Here is a 26,137-nt window from a genome sequence, read left to right on the forward strand (position 1 = left end):
ACTCCCCACAACTGTAACTTCTCTGGTAGTTTTTGCTGCCTATTAAACTCTCCAAAATATTCCATTTTACGGTCAGTTATTGGGCATTCATTTAGCCATAATAGTTCTGTTAGCATTTTTTGTACCAAAAGCAAACTTCTAACCAAGAAACATCTCCTTTTGTTGTCTTCAAAATAAAAAACAAAACTAAAAACAAAGCAAATGGCAAACCATACCACCCCAAAAGAAAACAAATTTAAAAAGACCTTAGTGAGCATTTATCATTTTATGCATAAGTTGTGACATAATTTGACTTGGCAGCAATAGCTCATAAACCATGTTCATACATTGATTACTTCACATATGTTTGCTTATCCAAGAAAATGTGCTTTGCCAAAAATAATAAGGGCACCGAGTTTGTGCAGTTTACACTTTTATGGTCGTCACTGTTTTTGATCAATTAATCATAGGGAGAAGATCTGACAATGCGGAGAGTATGTGGAATAGTGATGAACTGAGGAGTCAAGAAAGTTGCAAGCCAACTGAGACTAGTCTGATAAAAATCAATCCTTTTGAAGAACATTACTTTTTAATTATTTCAAGTTCCTTGATAGGGTAAAGTTAAAACCTATGGAGAACATGGGCATCATTCATGCTGGGATTCTTGCTGAAAACATCCGATTGAACTATAAATAATTATGACTTGGAGTGAAATTGACACAAATAAAAGCAGCCACACATCTGTGAGAGTTTCTACAAGAGTAAAAGAATGTTATGTCTATTTCAAGGAAAGACGTCTTATCAATTCCAGAGGTGTCTTCCCCTTCAAGTGTTGCATTTTCTGCTGATATTACTGACTCGTAATCAGTGCTCATAGGAAGCTCTTCACAAACTTTTGTTTCCTTAGTTTCCCTCATGGATACTTTTAAGATAACGGACTGGGAGGAAATGGACAGTGTGTGACCAAGAAACAAAATATATTTTTACATAGTTAACTGTCCTATTTGATTATCGAACCCCCCCTCAAATTCTCTTCATTAGCACCTTGGTTGGCCATACAAGTTTTACACTATATATAGGGAGAGGGTTTTACTGCTAAAGTTAATAATAAGACTTTAAACATACCAGCCGGTGTCCTTCATGATATTTTGCTCATCCAGCACAGTTTTGACCCTGAAGTTGGGCATTTCTGCTATTTATGTACCATGGAAAGTATGTCATAAACTGTGCAGGATGATAGCACAGACATTGTGTGATATTTTCCTTTAAAATATAATTATTAAATGCCATTTACATCACTTAAATTTCCTTAATATAATCCATTTTAATCGAGGAAATGTTACACTTTGATATTTCGTTATTTTATTTAACTTTAAGTATGACAATTGTTTGCTAAACTAAACATTTTACCTAATAAAAAAATAGAAAACCCAAATTCAGTGAAATCATAATCATACTTGGAATAAAAATTTTACTTGATTACTACTTCATTTGTATTTCGTTTGCATGGAAATTAACAATTTGTGGATTTCTTTGAGAACCAGTATTTATTTTTCATAAATGGCAAACTACAGCAACTGCGTGTTCTTTATTAAGCATTTATTGAATCACTGTTTTATACAGACACATCATATTAGCCATTCCATTCGCACAGGGCTCTTACAGTTTATGTGTGGAAATGCACATGCAATTAAAAGGATCTCTAAGTTATGAGCAAATAGCACAAAGTATGCGTAAGGGCCAAGATGTACAAGAAGGAAATCCTTGTGCACTGACATTTAGAAGACAAAGTTTTCTGGAAAAGTAGTTTGAGAAAATAATGCATACGGCTTGGCTATACGAAAGATGCAATAATTTGGGCCTGGAGCTACATAAAGGTCAACTGAAAATCATATACAGTATAATATGTCTATGCTCACCATATGAAAGAATTCATATTTTTGGCATTGTCTTTTTTCTGTATGTATACATATTGGCAAGATTATATATACATATTAAAAAATCTTTTGGTTTAGAAAGTAATAGATGAACTTATTTAATTTATCCACCTAACTACCCATTCCTACCATTATATATTTTTTTAATTTGAAGCCAAGGGCATAGCATTCTGCCTGAACATTATTTTTGCTACTTGTAAGCATTATATTTCTACCAAATATTCATGATGATGGTTCCACTAGTTTCATTCAATTTTGAGAAGAAAATGAGCAGGTTGGCCAGCTTTTATTGTAACAACTTGAATGTGAAATATATTTCCATGCTTTTAAATAATGGTTTTGTTTACACTGTATATTTTGGTTTTCAGTCCAAACTATGTATTTGCTGACATTATTAAGTGTCTTTGATATTGTCCATTGACTCCTAAGAAATAATGTTCACAATTGTACAAGGCTTTCATTGAAAGCAATATAATAATTAAAATAGGTTTAAAATATTTCTGTTTTCTATGCACTGTGTACTTGTATAAATTATATTGGAGCACTATCATAACATGCCCCCACATTTTTCTACTACAGTTATGTCAAAGGCCATCTCTAAAGTGGTTCTTATTTATTTTTATTGGTTCTGCTGGTACACAGTTTTACAATTATTGTGACTACAAATGTAATTATTCATACCTGGAAAAATAAATATAGTAGTTGCTTTATCAACCTAACTGGAGCAGTGAAATTCTATACTGTGGTAGATGTGAAAAAATACAAGTGGTTATTTGAAACAAGAAATTTTAGAAATAAATAAAAACATTAGAATGATGTAATTTGGATTTTAGGTCTAATAATTAATTTTCATATTTAGGTGATAGAATATCAGTTTGATTTACTAACATGTATGTACCCTGGAACATACCTACAAATTTTCATATGATTTTATTTTACATAAATTTGCCAGTTTCATTTATGATGAACAGTGAAATATTAGTAAAGTTGATAGGCACTGAACTTAGGTATGTTTTCCAATACAAGGGAAGCATGAGTTATATTTATAATATGTTACTGAAATGATCTAGAAAAACATGTATGAATCTATTTTCATGCCATTCTGGCAGAGTTAAAAGCCCTCTAAATAGTGAATCATCTTATTAGACAGGTACACCCTGGAAACTAATTATGTGTACTTTAATGATGGAGATGAAAGTATTATTATGCTGTTGCTTGATATGTAGGTAACCAGATTTTTAATGGATGGCTGCTCTACTTTCGTCTTTTATGATTGAAGAAACATGTATGATTATAGGAACTTCAACCCTCACCTTTATAAAAATAGAAGGTAAAAGGACTCTCATTACCAACCATTTATTCAACACACATTTGCTGAGTATCTACTCTTCACAAGAAATTCTCTTTGTGACACAGAAATGATAAAAACAAGACTATTACCCACAAAGAGGTCATGGTCTGGTAGGGTAGAGAGATATATACACTAATAACTTCACTGTATTATATGTATAATAATCAAGTATGTATAAAGATCTGGCAATATAGTACATATTGCTATTGTTTTGATTTAAATGTCTGAATGATAAAACTAACTTTCAGAGTTTCAGACTGGCAAATAGAATAAGATTATTTTATTCACAATGCATTATTTTCTGGGAATGTTTTAAATGAATTGAGTCCCTAATATGATAAAAAAATAAAATAAAATCCCATTTACTATAGCAACAAGAAAAATAAAGTATGTAGGAATAAATTTAACCAAGGAAGTAAAAGACCTGTACTCAGAAAACTATGGAATGCTGAAGAAAGAAATTAAGGAAGATACAAATAAATGGAAGCATATTCGGTGTTCATGACTTGGAGAATTAACATCATAAAGGTGTTCATACCACCCAAAGCAATCTATAGATTCAATGCAATTCCTATTAAAATATCAATGGCATTTTAATAGATCTAGAACAAATATTTCAAAAATTTATATGGAACCAAAAAAGGCCCCAAATAGCCTCAGCAATCATGAGAAAGAACAAAGTAGGAGGGATTACAACACCTGATATCAAACTACACTACAAGGCCACTGTAATGAAAACAGTCTGGTACTGGCATAAGAACAGACACATAGATAAACAGAACAGAATAGAGAGCCCAGAAATAAACCCAAGTCTCTATGGTCAATTAATATTTGACAAAGGGGGGCATGATCATACAATAGAGTAAAGATAGCTTCTTCAATAAACAGTGTTGGGAGAACTAGACTGGTACAGGCAAACAAATGACACTAGACCACCAACTTACACCACACACCAGAATAAACTCAAAATGGATAAAATATTTAAATATAAGTCATGACACCATAAAAGTCCTAGAGGAAAACATAGGCAGGAAATTTTCAAATATACCACACAGCAATATTTTCACCGATATATCTCCTAGGGCAAGGAAAATAAAGGGAAAACATAAACAAATGGGACTACATCAAACTAAAAAGCTTCTGCATGGCTAAGGAAATCATCATCAAAATGAAAATGGAACAGACTGTATGGGAGGACATATTTGGCAATGATACATCAGATGAGGGGCTGATCTTCAAAACATATTAAGAACTCATATGACTCAACAGCAGGAAGACAAACAATCCATATAATAAGGGACCAAGGACCTGAATAAACAGTTCTCCATGGAAGACATACAGAGGGCCCAGAAACATATGAAAAAAAGATCAATATCACTAGCCATCAGACAGATGCAAACTAGAAGCACAATGAGATATCACCTCACATGGGTCAGAATGGCCATCTTTAATAAATCAACAAACAAGAAGTTCTGGTAACGATTCAGAGAAAAGGGAATTCCCACCCTAGTGCACTGTTGGTGGGAATGCAGACTGGTGCAGCCACTGTGGAAAACAGTATGGAATTTCCTCAGAAAACTAAAAATGGACCTGCCTTTTGACCCAGAAATTCTGCTGCTGGGATTATACCCTAAGGACCCTGAAACACCAATTCAAAACAACTTATGTACCTCTATGCTCATAGTGGTGCTGTCTATAATATCCAAGTGCTGGAAACAGCCTAAGTGCCCATCACTAAATGAGGGGGTCGAATGATACATTTACACAATGGAATACTACACAGCAGAAGGAAAGAGGGGACTCCTACATTTTGCAACTGCATGGGTGGAACTGGAGAATATAATACTAAGTGAAATAAGCCAGTCGGTGAAAGACAAATTCCATATGATGTCACCTATAAAAGGAATCTAATGAACAAAACAAACTAATAAACAAAACCACAGACATGGAAATATGGAACAGACTGAAATTGACCAGAGGAGAGGGGTGAGGGGGATAGTGATGGAAAGAAAGCAAAGGGACTAAACAAAGCACATGTGTGAATGACCCACAGACACAGACAACAGTGTGGGAGTGACTGTGGGAGCGGGAGTGGGCTGGCCAGAGGAGGGAAAAGGGGGAAAAATTGGGACAACTGTAATAGAATAACTATGAAAAGATGATTTAATTAAAAAGAAAGAAAAAATAGACATTTAATTTACTTTTACCTCTGAAAAGTGACCTTGCTTTGAAAAAAGAAAAAAGCCAGCCAATCTTACGAGTTTCCTGCATTTTCTTTATCCTTCTGTTGTGATCAAGTCTGTGTTTTCCTTCCTTGCTGCACATTACCGTGTGCATTTTTCTTCCTAATGTTGAGAAGGTTTTTAAAACCCTGTTGATTTAAGCATCTAACAAGTGCAAATTGAGTGAGAAGTATATTCTATATAACCTTTGTTAGGCCCTGTTTATAAATAATCATCACAGGAATAATAATACTATTTGTAATTAGATCTCTGAATTATTTCTGAACAAGTCACCTCCTGTGGCAACTTATTGTGGCATTAAAAATATAAGTATAAAATTATTTCCTAAGAATCATTCAAGAAATCAATAAAGCAGCACAACTTTCTTTACAAATATATTGTGTATGACTGGTTTGCCCTAAATATCTATCTTCTTAGCCACTGCCCTCCACTCAGTGAAATTCCTATAAGGAGCCATTAATTGATTAGGCAACATAAGAATATCTCAGCCAAATAACTGCTTTGCGAGGATGCTTTTAAACTCTTGACATGGACTTTAAAAAAAACAGATTAGGTACTTGATATCTGGAATGGGTACGTTTCCAGGAAAGAAGCAAAATATAGCAAAAAATTATATGAGAAGCTGTTTGAGGTACCTATGAAGGAGAATCTCTTTTACAAATACCCCGAACTTCCAGATTTGAACACTACTGTGAGGGAATAATGTCCTTCAACAATTCAGGATGACCATAAAGGCCCATCAAGGCATTTGACTGAATAAAACAGCATATCACTTAAAATATAATATTCTATTCTCCTAGAAGGCAGAAGTGGGTACAGTGTTTCCCTCATATCAGGAAACCAAACCGGCACCTTAAACTGTCAAGTGTCAGGCCAAGGAGTCTCTTCTACATGGAGAACTTGGGCTTCTCATTAACGTAAGCCAATGTCAATAAATGCTTAACAAATGTGCTACTATTACTCCATCCCATTTCTAAAGCTAGCACCTATCATTAATCATGGCAGTTGTTCCCTCAGAGTCAAGATGAAGCCTTAGAATACTTTTCAGCCCAATGCTTCAAGCAACAACTACCAAATGCTTGCAGGTGGTCCTTGATAGGTAACTTATTTTTCACCCCAGAGTAAGAAAAGATAATCTCAAAGGAAAACAAGTGCATTGTGAATGCAACATTTATTTACACAATGTAAAAATATGCAAAGCAAATGTAACTTCTTTACTTCTCCAGGAATTAGCAATCTGATGTTTCTTAAGGGTCCCATCCATTGGATGGCAGGGTCAGAGATGAATGGAGACATAAGAACTACTAAATTCTAGTGTGATAAGCTAAGGCTGAGCCTGATTCAATAATTCCAGTATTTCCATTATATGACTCATTTGTGCTTAAAGGACTCAGAAGAGTTCTCAGTCTTTCAGAGTCGCTCCACCTTTTTCCTACAAGATGGAATCTGGATATTTTAAGACAGGGTGTGCTCATGCAATTTCATTGTGCTGAAAACTGATCTCTGGATTCTTGAAAAGTGACTGTCACTGGTCTGTTCTCTGGACTGGTAACTGCTAGGATAATATGAATCTCATTTGGTCTTTTGGATTGATGTGCTGAAACCTACCTCTAAACTCATGGTACAGTCATTTATCCAAAGACTCAATGTTCTCATCAAAAACAGCCTCCTCCTGGCTGCAGGCCTTGGGTCCCCCACTTGCACTCTCAGCATTTACAAAGGATATAGGGGAACTTCTAAGTCCTTTGTACCTGTGTAATTTGGGGAACCAGGAACACTGCCTCAGGCATTATATATGTGTCTGTGTGTGTCTATACAGACACATGTACATATATACATATATACCCATCAATGATGCTGCAAATTTCTCTTACCATCTTGGAAAGGCTGTGTGTTGCTTTTAGGGACTTGCTACCCTCCCCTTGTATTAGTCACCTTGAGCTGCTATAGCCAAATAATACAAACTGGATAACATAATTTTATTTTCTCACAGTTCTGGAGACAGGAAAGTCTGAGACCAAGGTGCCAGCTGACTTGGTTTCTGGTAAGAACACTCTCCCTTGCTTGCACGTGGCCACATTCTTGCTGTGTCCTCAAATGGTTTAACGGTTTTTCTTCCTTGTGCACATGCAGAGGAGAGAGAGAGAGCCAGCTCTTCCTCTTCTTACAAGACCATAAGTCCTATCTGATTAAGGCCCACTTTTATGACCCACTTAACCTTAATTACTTCCTAAAGACTCTATATTCAAATACAACCACCTTGAGGATTAGGGCTTCAATATTATGAATGTGATGGGGGCACAATTCAGTCCATAGGAAACTATACTTGGGAAAACGGGGCACTAGGCCTGATACACTCTAGTTCCTGCATGTGTACTTAGATATTTCTAAAGAAACCCCCCACACTTATATACATAATTTGAAGTTCAGAATCAAATAACAAAGGGTAGTTAGGTGTGTAGACAAGCAATCTGATATCTGACTTTATCGAAATGACTCTGTCTTGTTCTCTCCAGAATCCCCTCAGATATAATAACAGGAATTCCACTTTCTGTCTATGAAATAGTTCTCTCTAGTATTTTGGTCAAAGGAAACAAGCTTCAGCTTTTATACCTACTCAATATTATATATTGTGTCTTCTTAACCAATCTCATGACCACAACTTGAAGGCAAGGTATGCAAGATTGGTTCACCAATAAATAAACCTAAATTAGTAGGTATTTCAAAAAAATTTACACACTAACAAAAATATATCATTCTTCCTTAATCATACTTCTCCAGGGAAAAAAAGAATTATTTGATTATTGTTATTTTGCTTTCCTATACAAAAACTTAACACAGTGAAAAGAATTATGAGTGCCTCTTAGATAATCTAGTAGATTGAAACCAAATAAAATTTATGTAGAGGCATGAGCTACTATGACAACATTTTAAAAATGTTATATCAGTATCTCACAAGAAACATTATTTACTACAAAACAAAAAAATAAATATTAGGCCCAGGTAGAAAATATGAAAATGTTATTTGCCAGTTTTTTTAAAAAATATAACCAGAGACATTGAAATTAAGTACAAACTGATAGTTACCTGAAGGGAGGTGGGATGGGATATTGGAGGGATTAGGGGGGAGGGTTGTCTGGGAACACGTATAAAGGACACATGGACAAAGCCAAAAGGGTGCACGATTGAGGGTGGGAGGTAGGGATGGCTGGGGACAGAGGGGGGAGTGGTGGGGGGAAATGGAGACAACTGTACTTGAACAACAATAAAAAAGAATACAAAAATATATAATAAATCTATGTGCTATACAGTGCACTAAATGTTTTGTCTAGAAAGCACTTCCAACTTGTATGTACATGAGGCTTAATAATTATAGGTAACGTTTTTTTGAGTATTTACTCTGGGCCAGGCACAAAGCTAATGGAGTCATATGCACTATATCATTAATATTCAAAATAATAATATAAGGAAGAAACTATTGTTATTTTAATAGGTAAAGAGTGAAATTTAGAATGTTTCCAAAGTCACACAAATATTCAATGGAAGATCCAAAATTTAACTCATGTTTATCAAACTCTGAGCTAGTCTTTTTTCCAGTTTCACTGAGATGAAACTGGCATATTACATTGAGCTAGTATAGGTATACAACATGGTGATTTGATATATGCATTTTCTGCAAAACAATTACCACAATAAGTGTAGTTAACATTCACCACCTCACATAGTGGCAAATGTTTGGGGGTTTTTTTTTGGTTTTATGATGGGAACTTTTAAGATAGATTCCCTTAGCAACTTTCAAATACACAAAGCAGTATTGTTAACTATAGTCGCCATGCTGTACAGTACATCTCCAGGACATGTTTATTTTATAAATGGACATTTGTACATTTGATCACCTTCATTGTTTCCTCCACCCCTCACCCCTTGCTCTGGAAACCACCAATATGTTCTCTGTTTCCATTGAGTTTGGTATTTTTAGATTCCACATACAGGGTGAGGCAAAAGTAGGTTAACAGTTGTTCATATGGAAAATAATAATTAATAAATAATAATACAAGAATAAACTCTGTGTTTCACATACTCACAATTGTAAACCTTCTTGGCCCCACCTTGTATATGTGAGATCATATGATATTTGTCTTTCTGTGTTTGACTTGCTTTACTTAGCACAATGCCCTCGAAGTCCATCCATGTTGTCATAAATGTCAGGAATTCTTCCCTTTTTATGGATGAATAATTTTCCATATGGATATTTCCATATATCCACGTGTATTTTATAGACCATATGTGTGTGTGTGTGTGTGTGTGTGTGTGTGTGTGTGTGTGTGTGGAAAACACACATTTTCTTTATCCATTCATCCATGATTGGACACTTAGGTAGTTTCAATGTCTTGTCTATTTTAAATCATCCTGCAGTGAACAATGACGGTGCAGATATCTTTTGAAGTTAGTGTTTTCACTGCCTTTGGATAAATCCCCAGAAGTGGAATTGCATGGCAGTTCTATTTTTAATTTTTTGAGGAACCCGCATACTGCACCAATTTACATTCCCACCAACAGTGCACGAGTGCTCCCTTTTCACCACATCCTTGCCAGCACTTGTTATTTCTTGCCTTTTGGATAGTAGCTATTCTCATGGGTGTAACGTGATATTTCACTGTGACTTTGATTTGTGCATAACTGATAAATGTTGATGTTGAGCACCTTTTCATGTATCAGTTGATTATTTGTATGTCTTCTTTGGGAAAAAAATACCTATTCAGTTCCTCTGCCTAGTTTTTAATCAAATTGTTTGGGTTTTGCTTGAGTTGTACGAGTTATTTTATATATTTTTATATTAACCCTTTATCAGATAGATGGTTTGCAAATATTTTTCTCCCATTCTGTAGGTCACTTTTTCATTTTGTTGATAGTATTCTTTACTGTGCAAAAGGTTTCTACCAAATATTTGGGGGGGTTGGTTTTTTTTTAATAAATTTTCATTGTTGTTCAATTACAGTTGTATGCCTTTTCTCCCCATCCCTCCACCTCACCCCAGCTGAACCCCCCTCTCTCCCCCACCTCCAACCTCCCCCTTCATTTGGTCCATGTGTCCTTTAAAGTAGTTCCTGTAATCTCCTCTTCCCACTGTCCCCACCCCACTCCCCCCTGCCCATTGTTAGATTGTTCTTAAATTCAATTTCTCTGGTTATATTTTGTTTGCTTTTTTCTTCTGTTGATTATGTTCCATTAAAGGTGAAATCATATGGCATTTGTCCCTCACTGTCTGGCTTATTTCACTTAGCATAATGCTCTCCAGTTCCATCCATGCCATTGCAAAGGGTATAAGCTCCTTCTTTCTCTCTGCTGCATAGAATTCCATTGTGTAAATATACCATAGTTTTTGGATCCACTCATTTGCTGATGGGCACTTAGGTTGCTTCCAGTACTTGGCTATTGTAAATTGTGCTGCTATGAACATTGGGGTGCATAGGTTCTTTTGGATTGGTGTTTCAGGGTTCTTAGGGTATAATCCCAGCAGCGGAATTGCTGGGTTAAAGGGCAGTTCCATTTTTAGTTTTCTGAGGAAATTCCATACTGTTTTCCACAGTGGCCTCACCAGTCTGCATTCCCATCCACAGTGCACTAGGGTTCCCTTTTCTCCGCATCCCCTCCAACATTTGTTTGTGGATTTGTTTATGTTGGCCACTCCGACTGGTGTGAGATGGTACCTCATTGTGGTTTTAATTTGCATCTCACTGATGGCTAGTGATGCTGAGCATCTTTTCTTATGTCTCTGGGCCCTCTGTATGTCTTCCTTGGAGAAGTGTCTGTTCAAGTCCTTTGCCCATTTTTTAATTGGGTTGTTTGTCTTCCTGGAGTGCAGTCGTGTGAGTTCTTTATATATTTTGGAGATCAGGCCCTTGTCTGAGGTATCATTAGCAAATATGTTTTCCCATACTGTTGGTTCTCTTTGTAATTTGGTGCTGTTTTCTTTAGCCATGCAGAAGCTTTTTATTTTGATGAGGTCCCATTTGTTTATTCTTTCCTTTATGTCCCTTGCTTTAGGGGACATGTCTGTGAGGATGTTGCTGCGTGGAATGTCTGAGATTTTCCTGCCAATGTTTTCCTCTAGGACTTTTATGGTGTTACGACTTATATTTAAGTCTTTTACCCATCTTGAGTTCATTTGTGTGTATGGTGTAAGTTGGTGATCGAGTTTCATTTTTTTGCACGTAGCTGTCCAGATCTCCCAACACCATTTGTTGAAGAGGCTGTTTTTGCTCCATTTTATGCTCCTGACTCCTTTGTCAAATATTAATTGACCGTATAGACTTGAGTTTATTTCTGGGCTCTCTGTTCTGTTCCATTGGTCTATGTGCCTGTTTTTATGCCAGTACCAGGCTGTTTTGATTACAGTGCCCTTGTAATACAGTTTGATATCAGGTATTGTGATCCCTCCTGCTTTGTTCTTCTTTCTCAAAATTGATGCAGCTATTTGGGGTCATTTATGGTTCCATATAAATTTCTGAAATGTTTGTTCTATATCTGTGAAATATGTCATGGGTACTCTAATAGGAATTGCATTGAATATATAGATTGCTTTGGGTAGTATGGCCATTTTGATGATGTTAATTCTTCCAATCCATGAGCATGGTACATGCTTCCATTTGTTTGTGTCTTCCTTAATTTCTTTCTTCAGTGTTGTGTAGTTTTCTGAGTACAGGTCTTTTACCTCCTTGGTTAGGTTTATTCCTAGGTACTTTATTTTTCTTGCTGCTATATCAAATGGGATTTTTTTTCCTGACTTCTGTTTCTGCAGTTTCATTGTTGGTATACAGGAATGCCTTTGATTTCTGAGTATTGACTTTGTATCCAGCTGTTTTGCCAAATTCACTTATTAGGTAGAGTAGTTTTTTGGTGGAGTCTATAGGATTTTCCATGTACACTATCATGTCATCTGCAAACAGTGACAGTTTCATTTCCTCCTTTCCCATTTGGATGCCTTTTATTGCTTTTTCTTGTCTGATTGCTGTGGCTAGGACTTCCAATACTATGTTGAATAGGAGTGGTGAGAGAGGGCATCCTTGTCTTGTTCCTGATCTTAGTGGGAAAGCTCTAAGTTTTTGTCCATTGAGTATGATGTTGGCTGTAGGTCTCTCATATATGGCCTTTATTATGTTGAGGAATGCTCCCTCTATTCCCACTTTGCTGAGTGTTTTTATCAGAAATGCGTGCTGTATCTTATCAAATGCTTTTTCCGCATCTATTGATATGATCATGTGATTTTTGTCTTTGCTGTTGTTGATGTTCTGTATTATGTTTATTGATTTGCAGATATTGTACCATCCTTGCATCCCTGGGGTGAATCCCACTTGGTGATGGTGTATGATCTTTTTAATAGGTTTCTACCAAATATTTGATCTGCAGACAAAACTAGACATTCCAAAAAGAAACTTTGATTCAGCAACGTGTACCAATTGTGAAGTTTTATATTTACAGCCTCATATTTTGGAGTTAAACTCTCATAGATTTTCCTCCTGTCAAATATGAATATCCATGAAAAAGTAATTTAAAATTTGTCATTCATTTGTATGTTAGCATTATTGGATTAATTAGTTTCTTTCTTGAGGATAGCTTTCCTGACTCAAATGAAGGATGAGGAGAGCATGAGGTCACTGAATTACAGGAGGCATTTGATCATGAGCTGGTATCATCAAATGGTGAGAAGTCCACAGATAACTTTTTTAAAAATTGGATGGATCTTGGAAGGCTTAGGACTAATTTCAATAAATCAAAACCAAAAGATTGACTGAATGTTTAACTGCCCTTCCAGCTTCTTAGCACCATAAAATAAAGCTGTGGTTTCCATTTTATTTTAGTGGTTTAAGGTGGGGAGTCGTACAGTAGCACTAGAAATAACAGCATTTTCACTCTTTGCCCCAATATTTTATTTATTTTTAAAAAGATTTTATTGATTTTATTTTTTTGGAGACAGGAAGGAAAGGAGAAAGAGAGGGAGAGAAACATCAATGTGTGGTTGCCTTTCACACACCCCTACGGGGGACCTGTCCTGCAACCCAGGCATGTGCCCTGACTGGGAATCAAACCAGCAACCCCTTGGTTCGCAGTCTGGTGCTCAACCCACTAAGCCACACCAGCCAGGGCATGTCCCAATATTTTAAATTCTTTCTTAATCCTCCTACCTCCCTACTTGTCTTCCATCATATTAGCAGCTCTAGTGGGTGTAATAAATTACCTCCCTGTGAATCATCAAGTTTACTGCTTAGGTCCTGATCCCTGTCGTGCTTCCACTGATCATGGCATTGCCTCCTGTGTCCCAGGCAAGTCTGAAAAACTGGTCTGACAAGTGTCTCAGCAAAGGTTGTTTTAATTTAGAACAAGTTTAATTAAGACTCTCAGTAGAGGAGCCCCACAGGCCTGCCTAGAAACTTACTAATGTGAAATGCAATTATTGGGATATCATGGGAATCAGAAGCAAGCAAATGGACAAATCTTCCTGTCAGGAATTATGACATACCATATAACTAGTGAATGCCCAATAAGATTGAGTTGGAATATTGGTAAGGGACAGTTACCACTCAACCTGAAGAATCTTGAAAACTAGAAGGAAAAAGTGGGGAATGATTTATAAAAGGGCATGCTTTAGGGGAAAGAATTCCAACCTTTTTTGGAATAAGTAGTAAAATTATATAAAATAGTTGTTCAATATGTTAATACTGGACTTTAATACTATAGGAAATATATTTACATCAGAATAAAGAAGGCCATAATGGTATATTTCTTTGATTCTCACAGGAAAGAAAGATGTACTCTACCAAATTTATATACGGGAGAAAACTCTACTTAGATCATTATAATTGAATTAATTAGTATATGTGGTGGGATGAGGAAAAATCCTAGTCTCTGATCCTCACATAAAGGACTTCCTTATGCAAATTTGAAAACTCGGTCTCAGTTCTAGAGAATAAAGGAACAGACTAACTACAGTTGAAAACTATGATGAGGTCTGTCTGGAAAAAGTCCAGCCATTATTAATATAAGAACGGTTTGTACCACATCCATGTAACCTGGCAGCCAATGAGAGTGGACTGGAATGCACATGTGTGAACAATGATGACTTCACTGTACTAGTCAGTGGGGGTGGTAGACACCATTGAGTGAGCATGTGTACTGTGTGGTTGTCGCATTAAAAATAACTGAGCAACTAGAGCAACAAATCTGCATCAACTTTTGGAAGGCAGCTTTGCTCACCACTATACCACCAACACTGCATCAACTTTTGTATTAAGCTTCAACATTCCTCCATGGAAATTATTTGGATGATTCAAAAGCCACAACTATGGGCATTGGTGATTGAGAGCTTCTTCATGACAATGAGCTTGCTCATGCATCACATCTCGTGCAGAATTTTTTTTAATTACTTTATTGTTGTTCAATTACAGTTGTCTGCATTTTCTCCCCACCCCTCCCACTTGGTTTTGTCCATGTGTCCTTTATAGTAGTTCCTGAAAACCCTTCTCCCCACTTTCCCCTCCCCCCTCCCCTCTGGCTATTGTTAGATTGTTCTTAATTTCAATTTCTCTGGTTATATTTTGTTTTTTCCTTTTGTTGATTATATTCCAGTTAAAGGTGAGATCAAGAGGCATAAAGAAAAGCATATACATATGGGACCTCATCAAATTAAAAAGCTTCTTCATGGCTAAAGAAAACAGCATTAAAATGAAAAGAGAACCAACTATATGGGAAAACATATTTGCCAATGATACCTTGGACAAGAGTTTGATGTCCAACATATATAAAGAACTCACGCAACTCCACTCCAGGAAGACAAAAAACCCCATTAAAAAACTGGCAAAAGACTTGAACAGACACTTCTCCAAGGAGGACATACAGAGGGCCCAGAGACATATGAAAAATGCTCATGCAGAGTTTCTTGGTGAAACATCAAATCACTCATGTGACTCAGCCCCACTACAGCCCAGATTTGGTGCCCTGTGATTTCTGGCTTTTCCCAAAACTAAAATCACCTTTCAAAGGGAAGAGATTTCAGACTGTCAATGAGATTCAAGAAAATGCGACAGGGGAGTTGACTGGGAGAATGGTGCCTACTTTGAAAGGGACTGAGGTGTCACTGTCCCATGTACAATGTTTCTTGTATCTTGTATCTTCTCCAATAAATCTCTCTATTTTTCATATTACATGGATGTGTGCCTTCTGGACACACCTTATGTATTGTTTTCTCCCCACTTGACTAGTACAGGCTTAGGTATTTGCTTTCCTAATGTATGGGAATATATTTTTGCAGCTGCCAAAATGAAACATATAATACAATGCATTCATTCCCCAAATAAAATATTAAAAGACATTAACTAGGTTATCTATATCAATTTGCATATATTTATTTTTCAGATCACTGCCATGTGAATCTGTTTATCCTTATGTTCTTCCCTCTCTGTCTATTCTTCTCCTCGCCATACATACACTTCCTTGAAGCAAAGCATTTGTATAAGCTGCTTTCAGTATTTCCACAAAATCGGAAGTAGCATTTCCAGTCCACCTTTTGTAGCAGTTTGACCTTGCTGCTTTTCTGAACATAAAAGTCTTATTCTCTGTAGAACTGCTGGCAGTATGAGAAACTATCAGTCAATTTTACAGACACTACAAACACTTCAATTCACTACAAAGTTAAGAGTATCATAGTAAATCTCACATTATGGGTTCTATTTTCAAATAATTGACTTAGGAGCAAGCATTATTTAGGCCCATCTCTTGCAATCATGGGTGAAAAGAACCCAGGATATCAATCTGGGATATTAGTGACATCATAACAAGTGTTAAAGTTTGAATTTTCAGGATCCAGCTTAGGAAGTGTAAAATATTGTCATTCAGTACAGAACTGATGTGTATTTTAGGGGAGACATGGGCATAGGACGGTAAGAATTATTCTTCCTATCAATGATATTCACCCCATTGTTTACATTAGAAAAGATATTTAAAATTTTAAGTGTCTAGCCCAAATCTCAGTGTTGTATAAGAATATGAATTATTCTTTACTTTTTCTTTTCTTATTAATTGATTTTTAATTGTTGTTCAAGTAAAGTTGTCTTGGTTTTTCCCTCACCAGTCCCTCCCACCCCAGCCACCCCACTTACTTTTTCAAAACACTTCACAAAATATTAAGTCGACTAATTTATTTTTAAGAATAAAGACAACTAGTATGAATGGTTTTCTGCTATGTCTATGCATAAAATAACCATCATCAGTCTATTCCTACAACATGCAAGGTTAACTTTTATATTAACTTAAAAAGCAAGTAGAATTTCCTCAGAAAACTAAAAATGGAACTACCTTTTGACCCGGCAATTCCACTGCTGAGATTATACCCTAAGAACCCTGAAACACCAGTTCAGAAGAACCTATGCACCCCAATGTTCATAGCAGCACAATTTACAATAACCAAGTGCTGGAAAGAGCCTAAGTACCCATCAGTAAATGAGTGGATAAAAAAACTGTGGTACATTTACATGATGGAATACTATGCAGCAGAAAGAAAGAAGGAGCTTCTACCCTTCATGACAGCATGGATGGAACTGGAGAGCATTATGCTAAGTGAAATAAGCCAGGTGGTGAAAGACAAATACCATATGATCTCACCTATAAGTGGAACCTAATCAACAAAACAAGGAAGCAAGCAAAATAGAACCAGAGACACTGAAATAAAGAACAAACAGACAGTAACCAGAGGGGAGGGGGCAGGGGATAACAGGGAAAAGAAGGGGAAGGGTCTATTCAAGGAATATGTACAAAGGACCCATAGACAGTGCCAACAGGGGGTAGTATTTAGGGTGGGTGAGGCAGGGGAAAGTGGTGATGGGAAAATGGAGACAACTGTACTTGAACAACAACAAAAAATAAATTGTACAAGTGAATACAATTAATCATTATACCCTCTCTGCCCAGGAAAATAGTTAAGGTTTTCTTTTTTGTGTGAGTCAGCAGGTGATAATGCAAGAAGGTGTTAGTGATTCTCATTCAGTTTGAGTGAGGTTCACCGGCTAGCATTTGAAGTTCTCCATTAGCATTTCCATGTAATTCTTTGCACACGTCTAGAGATGAATCTCTGAGGCTATACTCAGAAATGACTTACTCTATACGTAGGAAGTACATGATTCTCCTGTGTAACCTACACAGAAATCAATTTTCATTAACAGGAGACTTAATGTGCAATAAGGAGTGAGAAGTTGCTACATGGAAAGATCTTTTACTTATGTATTTATTTCTATGAAAGAACAAGAAGGAAAAAAACATCAGTAACAAGACTGTAAAGAGAAGCACTCAGACAAAAGTGCCTTACTAATTTTTTTTCTCTTTTCAAAAAAGGTGGATGAAAACACTGCAGCAGCCCTGAGGCGGATAATTCAAGCTCAATCCTCACAGCGGCAGCACTTGGGGGTTAATCCTTAAAAAGAATAAATTGATTTTGAAGAATTTCTCCTATGTTCTAGATTAGAATCAAGCATTCTTTTCTTAAATATCAGTCATTCATGCCATTTTTTTTTCTGTACACGCTTTTGGAAAAGATATCCACTGTTCCCAAAGCAGAGGACTCCCGTGTTTTGGAATCACCTGATGACTTCCCTAGGCTGCTGCACGAGAACCTGCTGGACAACACAGTCAGTCTTTTGTCTACTCATCTGCTCATCAGACAACATGTTTTTCTTTAGAAATCTTCTCTATGTCAACCCTCTCCCAAATTTTGAAGAAGACCCTTCTCTTTTAGGATCCTGCTTATTGCTGCTCTTTGTTACTTTTTAACAAGTCCTATTTTTAAATCTCTTTCAGTGTTTTAGTGTAGGGTACACTCTATATATCTTCAGCATATACTGTGTAAGTCATAAGCTAATTTCAAATGACTTAATGAAAAATTTAGTCAGTTTATTTCAGCATATACTAAAGATGCCAGGCGATATAGCGTGCGCATGGAAATATATACCTGTTGAAAGAAAGCTGTACTTGACAAAAATAAATGAACAATATTATTGCTAAATCCAAATTATTACCTACTCAAAATAACTACGTACTCATGTACTAGCTATTTCTAAGCACAGTTACCAAGAAAACTTTCTCTGCTTCTTATACTGCATGCTGCATTAATAATCACAGGGGCACAAAATAACAAAAAGTAGAGGAAATGGCAAGGTTACTTATATATGCCTTTGAAGTAGACATGGCTTTATTTCTTCATTAAATTTTTCCTTCTAAACCATGATTTGCTTAAGAGACTATTAATTTTACTCACTGGAGCAAAGTAGCATTCAATTTCCCATTTATTAATTTACTGAACTTTTATTAGGAAACTATTCTGTGCCAGGGTCTTTAATAAGTACTGAGTATATAACACGAACAAAATCATCTCTACAATCATGATGCTCACATTCTAATTGTGGTGACAGATACAAAAATAAATAAAAACAATAGGATAACTGATAAAAATAGAGAGATGCACTATTCTTCCCCTCTGTCCAACAAAATAAGTCATGGTATATAGTAGATTAATTCTGTTAATGTGGATGAGAGTTGACTAATAAGCAAAACAGAGACAGACTCATAGATGGAGACCAGAACGACAGCTAGTGAGGGGAGGTTAAGGGTGGAGGGATTGAGCAAATGGAAAAAGGACTCATGGACATGGACAACAGTGCGGTGATTGCTGAAAGAGACAGGGGTGTAAGGGGACTAAATGTTAATGGAAAAAATACAATTAAAAAACTCAAAGTATGTGGATGGGAGTTGAAGAGGTTATTCAGAGGACAAATACACACTGTGCATTAAAAATGAACACTCTGGCCAGTTGGAACATCATCCCGTAGACCAAAATGTCATGGGTTTTATTCTTGCTCAGGGTTCAGGGTACATACCCAGGTTATGGGTTTGATCTCTGGTTGGCAGCATATAAGATTACAATCAATTGATGTTTCTCTCTCACATTCTCTCTCTCTCTCTCTCTCTCTCTCTGCCCCCCTCCTTCTCCTCATCCTCCTCCTCTCTCTCTGTGTCTTTCCCTTCTTCTCTCTCTCTAAAAGCAATGTAAAAATGTCCTTGGGTGAGGATAAAAAATACATTTGCTGGTTTAAAATGAGGTTTGAAGTGACATGAAAGTTATTTTAAGTGGAGAGAATAAAAGAGTTATAAAAATGGATGAACCATTCAAACAATGGAGAGGAATGTCAGATAGAGGCACTGTGATTATAATAGTCTGATAGCTGTAGAAAGAGGCCAGCGTGAAACATTTCTGTTGGAGGATGCACAAGCAGATATTTGAATTCTGTTTGTGTGTGCGTGTGTGTGCACACATCTACATATAGGCTGCATTTTTTAATCTTCATGGCCAAGAGGATGGTGATACATATATAACTTCAGCCTATTTCTTATGTTCTATGTCATAGAAGTATCGAAGTTCTCTTTTGTACACTGAATATACAACACTCAGATATAAGAAAAGAAATGCTATCATTCTATTACATGTAATTTGCTTTTCTCTTATTTTTATTTATGTATTTATTTTTATTGTTGTTCAAGTACAATTGTCTTCATTTTTCCCCCACCACTCCCACCCACCTCAGCCTTCCCCACCTCCCACCCTCGATCCTATCATCCTTTGGCTTTATCCATGTGTCCTTTATATATATATATATATTCCTTGATGACCTTTGCTGCTTTTCTCCGTTACCAGCCAGGGCTTATTGTGGTTTTAATTTGCAGCTCCCTGATGGCTAGTGATGCTGAGCATCCTTTCATATGTCCCTGGGCCCTCTGTATGTCCTTGGAGAAGTGTCTGTTCAGGTCCTCTGCCCATTTTTTAATTGGGTTGTGTGTCTTCCCGGAGTGGAGTCATGTGAGTTCTTTATGTATTTTGGAGATCAAACCCTTGTCCGAGATATCATTGTCAAATATATTTTCCCATACAATTGGTTCCCTTTTCATTTTGCTGATGTTTTCTTTAGCCATGCAGAAGCTCACTTGCACAATTTAAAAAACTCAATTTCAACAAGCCAAAGATGTGAAGAGAATAAGAATAAATAATGTCTGGCTGTTTTGACACCTCTGACATCCGGCTGTTTTCTTTGTTTTGACAGGAAGAAGTAGATCATATTTGTAGTGCTCATTACCCCAATTAGCAGCCGATAATGTTGGTAACAGAACGTTTCTTGTTTTACACACAATACAAAGTATTAAGTCCCAATATTCTAAGGAAAGGCTCAGATGTGGCATCCTGCATTAAAATTACTTTCCATTGATGTTATCCAACCACAAGGGCCAATGTATTATATGAAATCCCATGAGATGATTATGTGCTTGTTACCTATGATAATGATCTACTATATATTTTATATATACTAAAATATAAAAATATTACTATATATTTGATTCATTTTTAATTATTTATTTAATATACTTTAATTATATATTTAGTAGAACATAAACATATTAGAGCAGGGATTTCTCTTTCTGTCTTGTTCATCCCTACATCCCCAATGCCTACAAAAGGGTAGGCATACAGTGGTTGCTATATGAAAATTTTAAATGAATTAAGTCATAAATAAATGTAAATATCTTTGCTTGAAATCAATACCATTCAAATCATAAGACCTATTATTTCACCCCTAGCACTCACAGCAACTTCAAATATCCGATATGAAAGTAGGAATATTTCTCCATCCTGTACTGCTATTTTACTATCCCCCCAGCACATTTTATTTAGTGTTAACTTTATGCTTCTGTATGTTCCATTCCCCACTTGGATTTCCTTCACTCTTCATCTCTACCAATCTGTCTGTCTTCTTCCCTTAAAAATCTGACCCAGTACTCAGGTCCTCTAGTTTTATCCTTCCTTACATCCTTCCTGTGTAGCTTCTCAATCTGTATCCTCTATACTTTACTTTTTTTTTTTTTTGGACTAAAAATGATAGATGTTTGATCAATGTTTAATCATTATTCCCTAATCTAAATTGTATATTACCAACTAAATAGGAAACCCTCAAGAAGAAGAAGAATCATTCTTCTTCATATAACAGCACTTTAATTTTACACCCGGCAGCGCTTGCCTTCAGATGTAATTCCCACCCTTTACATTAGTTTTTTTCTTTCATTTTCTCTTCCTCCCTAGTATCTACCCTTTCTTACTGTTCTGCCTTTTTTCTAGTTTCTTTTTATCTTTTCCTCTACTCTCTTCTCATCTTTCTTCCTTATAACATGATGTTTTGAAACATGACAAAATGTTTTTAAAATGTACTTCAAACATAAAATTTAATTTTTTTCACTAAAGATGTAATGCGTGTTCATTATGTAAATTTGGAAATCACATGCAATAAAAACATTACTGATAGCTTCACTACTGGCAATATCTTGGATTATTTCTTCCAAATATATAATATAATGTTAAAAACATTTGAAGTCACACTCTATATGAATTTTTCCTGGGAATGTGAAGTTTTTTTCAAATTAAAAATTGCATTATAAAGAACTCATGGACAAAGCCAAAGGGGGTAGGATTGAGGGTGGAAGGTGGGAGTGGGGGGAGTGGGGGGGATGGGGACACAATAAACAATACATGAACAATAAAAAAATAAAAATAAATAAATTAAGTGTTGAAAGAAAAAAGTTGCCATTCTTGCTTCCTAATATCTTGAGGCGTGCATGTCCAAAGCCATTATATTTATCTTAAAGCATAAACTTGTGGGCAGTATTTTTCCATCTTAAATAAATTCTATACACTATTTAATCAAAACTTAAGTATTATGTTTGTATGGCATTGGGGGAGGAAGGGGAAAGTAAGGCTGTAAGTTACATAATGTCAGCTGTTGATAATGAATCATTCTTTGGTATTTTCTAAACCAACTTACATTTTATGCTAATGTCATTCTGCCTTATGTTGTTTAAATTACTGGATCTTTTTAAATAAGGTAAATACTAAAATATTCTAATTGTTCTTCCCACAAAGATAGACTTTTTCTTTGTGAGGCAGTCTTCTGATAAATAGGTAATTTTTTAATCAAGGTACATAGAGAGAGAATTCAATAGCTATATTGGGTGTTTAGAGTATGGTTATTCACTGAGGTATGACAAAGAAGGTCACCATAAGGTACATTTCAGATATCATTATATTTCATTTGGTACAGCTGACCTAGAAGACTTTTAAAAGTGAAGTGTGTCCCTATATCAGTGGTCAGGTGATTCATTAAAGAAAAAGTTACTACTCATCTCACTTTAATGTCATTTTCTGCAGGACTGTCCCTTATTTGACCCCCATATCAGAACTCTTCTTCCATCAGAAGACCTAAATAGGGTTTAGAACACAATGACAGACTCTTCAGTTCAGCCACTGCTTACTATGCCTCTTTGTCTTTAGACCTTAATCCTATTTCCCAGCTTCTATATGTTTGGCTTAATGGGTTATTGAGCTTCATGCTCTCTTGCTCATATACTCTTACAGATTTTTCTTTTCCTGAACAAAGCAATAATAAAAATAGTTCTGGGATTATTTTTCCCAGACATTCCTTCCAACTTGTACCTAAATCAGAAAATAGCTTTACCTTTGCTGTATCTTATGTCTTAGTACTTTTCTGAACTTGGATTGCAGCTTTGAATGTCTGCAGGGCACTTACAGGTTACTTTTACAGACTAAGGCTGTTTGGAAAGCAGATCATCTGCTGGTGGTGAATAAAAATTGTAGCTACAGACCCAAGATCATAGAAGAACAGGGTGTCTGAAGTCTTATCAAACCAATAGACAGGGACAAACTTGCTTTATAACTTCTTTCATTACAACCCCAGGACCGAGTAAAACTTTTAGGTTGGAAATATTCAAACACTTCTAAGATTTTCTTCAAATAAAGAAAAATTGATCTTTCAAGTGAGCATTTTATACTATTCAATGAAAGACTTTAAAATAAAACCCCCCTCCAAGTCCTTAATGACCTAATATTTCAATTTCTTCTTGCTTTCCAGGAACTCGTATTTCAGACCACTGTCACATGATCTCTCAATATAGGTATATGGATCATGAAATAATAAAACCTGAAAGCTACCAATAAAATCCCCCAAATAAATTTAGAGGCCATCACTATCTATCATATTGATTGTAATCGTTGGGAACCTTGAAGGAAATTCTCTCATTTGAACTGCAGAGTAGTGGTCATGCTCCAGAGAGCATGTAACTGCAAATACGCTTATGCAACCATCTTAATAGCAGCACGGTAGGGATGCTGTGTATGTGAGGTGAAAAAAACTTACCTAAATGATTAAAATTTATCATGTCAAACTGCACCAAACTATAAATAAAATTTGGGAGTAGACAACATATACTTTTGTATTTTCTATCCAGATATGTGATTATACTCATGTTTCCAATTAATCTTTTTATAAAAATACTCCTTGCCAAACATGCTAAAAAATAATGAAAACACTCCTTCATCTGAAATATTTGTACTTACCATGCGCACTTCTTCTGATAATATAAGGTATGCCTCACTGCCTTCAGTCCCCGTCAGCAGGGTGAGGCAGGGTGAGATTGCTGTTCATGCCACTAAGTATAGGGAACAGTTGCACCAAGGAGTTTATTTATTTATGGTCAGTCTGCACTTTATGGGCTGTGAACAGTGCATTGAAAACCTCTGTTACTGATACATTTTTCAGCTACTAGTTCCTTTTCCATTTTGTAGTTACTGTCTATTTATAATGGCATTCAATGTTTACCTCCATTTTTTCAAAGAATACTAACACTTTGAAAATTTAATAGTAACTAATACAGTGTCCTGACCTTATACAGATTTGTATCATATTACATTTAAAAGTATATTTCTTTGGAATCCAAGATGGCGGCAGATTATGTAGAAGTTACACTCACCTCCTCCCAGGACCAAACTGGAATTACAACTAAAATACAGAGCAAGTAACCTAAATAATCCAGTGAAGACCAGCTGAACAGAAGTGTTATAAACAAGGATTTACATAGGAAGCCATATCGAGACTGTTAGGAAAGGTGGAGACACAAAAAGGGCTGGCCTTGCTTCCACAGGCAGGTGGCAGCTGAGATTCCGGGGGAATATCTCAGCTAAAACGTTTCCCCTTGAGGATCTGGGGTCTCAACCCCATTCCAGCTCCCCAACCCAGAGCACCAGAGCCAGGAAGAGGTGCTCACATAACATTTGGCTGTAAAAATCAGCCAGGATTCTGTCCGCCAGGGGGAGACTGGAGTCTGCTACAAACACAGGCCCCTCTTAAAGGGCCAACACACAAAATCTCATTCCCAGCCACTCACCCTGGGCTCTGACAGAGGGAGGGCAGAGCAAACTAGAGTTGTGTGAGGAAAGACTGGGGTTTATGGCTCTGTTAAGAGAGCTGAAGAAACAGCCACCAGGATCTCTGTCCTGAGTCCTTCTCCCACATTACAGATGCCATTTTTCTTGGATGGAATACTCCCCTTCATATGGCATCAGCTCTGGGGGAATGCAATAGCTCCACACTCTATAGACTCCCTATCATATCACCATGTGGAGCTCTTGTGTCACGCTAGGAGTCAGCTGCCTGGGCTGGGCTGCAGATATCTGAACATACTCAGGAAGTGTCAGTGACTAAGTGGTGTGGCTTTGGGGCAGGGGCAATGGTTCACGGGAAAGCCACACTCACTTTCCTGTGAACCTGACCAGTGTCTCCACCTATAAGACATCCACTAGCCCTAACCTCCGGGCTCCTAGTGGCCTCAACCTCCTAAATCCTGGTGGTCCCACCCTGCCAAGGTCTAGGAAGAACCCATGACAGGCTCCCTTGAATGGTTCTGGGGCTAGAACCACTCCTCCCACTACCCTCAAGCCTGAATGGCACCTCCCTGTCACAGAAGATCCAATAACCCAACCCTCCCAATTTCTGGTAGCCTCACCCTGCTGAATATGGACTCCTGGCAGAATTTTGGAAACACTTAGTTGTGTGGTTCTACGACTGGTACAGAGGCCTCCTTTCACGTGACCAAATCTTGGTCTGTTTGTGCTTAGTAAACTCTGCTGCCTTCACTCTGATGACTCCCTGAGACCCTGCCCCCCCAGAAAAGTCTATGGCAACTGGAAGGTGGCAGCCAGACTCTTGGTTTACCCTGAGACATTTGCTGAGTGGCCTCAACCAGCACTGACACTGAATTTAAGCCTATATCAACCTGGTGAACACCACTCTCCTCTACTTGGTGACTCACTAATATCCTACCTCATGTAACTCAAGTACCAACAGAGGCCCCTTCAGTGACTGAGTCTAACAGGAAGCCAACAGGCAGAGGCAGGCCAAAGTGGATCTCGAGGTGCCTTGGGACTTTGCTGACATGACCCTGGGCCCAGTGATGGTAAAAGCCAGCCTTGGTGTGCAGCGTGGTCCACGCACACACCAGGCTCAGCAGATTCAGACACAAAATGTGGATCTCTTTCTGTCTTACAAACAGGTTGCCCAAGGCCATTCACATGCAGTGTCTAACACTGGACTTCACAACCAGAGTCCCTCCCAACAGGAGTAAATCGTTCATTATTTAAAGATGACATAATATTGTATATAGCAGACCCTAAAGATTCCACCAAAAAACAA

This window comes from Desmodus rotundus, chromosome X (genome assembly GCF_022682495.2).
Source record: "Desmodus rotundus isolate HL8 chromosome X, HLdesRot8A.1, whole genome shotgun sequence".
Taxonomy (NCBI): Eukaryota; Metazoa; Chordata; class Mammalia; order Chiroptera; family Phyllostomidae; genus Desmodus; species Desmodus rotundus.